Source organism: Rutidosis leptorrhynchoides, chromosome 3 (assembly GCF_046630445.1).
Source record: "Rutidosis leptorrhynchoides isolate AG116_Rl617_1_P2 chromosome 3, CSIRO_AGI_Rlap_v1, whole genome shotgun sequence".
NCBI lineage: Eukaryota > Viridiplantae > Streptophyta > Magnoliopsida > Asterales > Asteraceae > Rutidosis > Rutidosis leptorrhynchoides.
The window spans coordinates 3963025-3965373 of record NC_092335.1 but is presented as its reverse complement, the minus strand read 5'-3'; the positions used below and the strand labels follow the sequence as shown (position 1 = coordinate 3965373).

The window sequence follows — 2349 nt, the reverse complement described above, 5'->3', positions numbered from 1 at the left end:
AGGAGAGAATATATCTCTAACCCCTTAGTTCATATAGATGTTTTTGGTTTTGTGCCGCTTTAACATTGGTTGAAATTGCAGGCTTAAAACATTTAAAAAGTCAAAACATTCACTTATCCTATGATGTTCTATTGTAGCTTTTAGGGGATAGAAATGGTCGTGAAGAAGAAATGGCTTACAACCATCTCATCAAGGTGAAGTAAGGCGGGAATCAAAATGTCAGCTAAAGGCTACTACAAGAGATAATCAGTATCATTCGTTTTCCGCCATTGGAATGCTTGAATCTAATGATGGCGATGGCATAATGAAAGATAAGTTGTATGATCTAACCGCAAGCCCTCAATGTGTGCATCCACTATCTTTTTGCCTTTATTTTTATTTTTTTCTTAGCTTAAATCTTAGATAAAAGGAAATTTCCTTTTTCATTTGCAATCCATTTTTTGCATTTCTGTTGGCAAATATTATGATTATGTAATATTTGATTTTATGTTCCTTTTTGTATTTGTTTTAGGTTGTGGTCACAAAATGGGCAGTTGGGCAAGTTGTGTAAGTCATTGAAATTAGACAGGTTGGAATGAGGGCTTGTTTACTTAGGGCTTATTGGGCTTAGAGGGCTGGAGGCATTATTCGATCAGAATATTTGTTTGTTTACTTTAGAAAAGGGGTGTTGTTCCATATTGTTTCCAGGTCTACCTTATCCTTGCAATTTGTTTCCAGGTCTACCCTTATCCTTCTTTTCACAAGACAAAAATTAGAAGAACGTGAGTTGCGACGTCTCAGTTAATCGATCTATTTCGGTCTATTTTTCAATTGATTCATCGTCAACCTCTACTCTCACATCTTCGGGTAATTTATATTCTTCCTTTATGTTTTTGATTTGGGGGTTCTTCTAAATTATAAAATATGCTCGTTATTATTTTTTTAGGTTTTGATCACTATAATCAATTTGAGAGCTAGAATTTAGTTGTAAAAGGAATCATAAACATAACGATTGTACATTCAGATTACTAGAATCAACTTTGAAAGACAGATCAATTGTATTATCGTTTTGTACATCCAGTTTTACTGCTCAAATAAATAATGATGAGTTCTTTAGTATAATTACAATTGTATTCATTCTTCCTTAATTACATGATCATTGTTAATTGTTTTAATATTATGGTTGTCTATTTTTAAAATTAGTTCTATCTGTTTCATGCTAGGATATCATATTTTTAGTATATAACTTGCATATTAGGTGTATGATAAAATGTCTCGGTGATTTTTGTGTAGTTTTTGTGACCTTGACAATAATAACAACATATATGAAATTGAGAGTATATTGTAACCTTGACAATAAGAACAATGTATTTGTAGGTGAAGTATGGATGTTGAAGATGAACTTTTAATCTTTCTTATAACTTATTGGTATGTGAGATGTAAAATCATATCAGGAGGATTAAAAAGGAAAAGAGATCTCACTTCCGAGGATTAAAAAGGAAAAGAGATCTCACTTCCGCGTTAACTGGACATGATTATACACAAGAGTTATTAGTTGGATCAAATACACAACGTCATGAGCTAATGCGTCTCTCACGTGATGCATATGTTCTATTATGCAATCATTTTAAACAAAAAAATTGGGTGCAAGATAGTAAACATACAAGTGTTGAGACACTTGTACATGCAATTGTGCCCAATAAAGAGCAATCTGCTTATAGAGGTCGAGGTGGTGGTGCTCAAAATGTCATTGAACGTTCTTATGGTGTCTTGAATATTGAAGTAAGTTAAATCGTTAAAGTATTCAGTTGGCTCTATTTTGTTGATTTGAGTACTATTTTGAAGACTAGGAAACCTGAGTTGAAGTATTTTGCAGCTGTTTTGAAGACTTGCAAGCTTGTATTTATATAAAAATGTATTTTCTTTTAATAGTGCAATTGTATCTTGTCATTTTGATATTTATAGTTAGAGCAACTGATCATTTGAATTTTAAACAGCTACTGTGCCTCATTACGTTCATTTACCTCTATTATGTTTTTCTCATGTGAATAATATGCTTCTTAAATGATTTGGGGTAAGATTATAGCGTAAGGGTAAAATTGTCATTTTTATCATTAAGAATATTTATTCAGCAAAATAAGTAAACAGGATAATCTATTCAGTGATTACCCCATATAGTCATTCTACTAGTGAAATGACCCGTGAAAACACGGGTTTGTTTAAACGAAACAGTTTAATGATATGTTTTAGGTATTAAGTGAATTAAATGTTAAAGTCATTTAGTTTATTGCCCCGTGGAATCACAGATTCCGACTAAGAAACTTGTCGTTGATTTTACAAACACAAAGTTCGCTCAAAGTTGAATATTTA

General features: G+C 31.9%; 1 long non-coding RNA gene across 1 annotated transcript; it reads left to right on the top strand.

Moving 5' to 3' along the window:
* Positions 1-714: 714 nt before the first annotated feature.
* LOC139895666 (uncharacterized) lies at positions 715-1973 on the top strand. Its single transcript, XR_011775975.1, has 2 exons — positions 715-846; positions 1357-1973. It is a non-coding gene; the product is annotated as an uncharacterized lncRNA (long non-coding RNA).
* Positions 1974-2349: the final 376 nt, after the last annotated feature.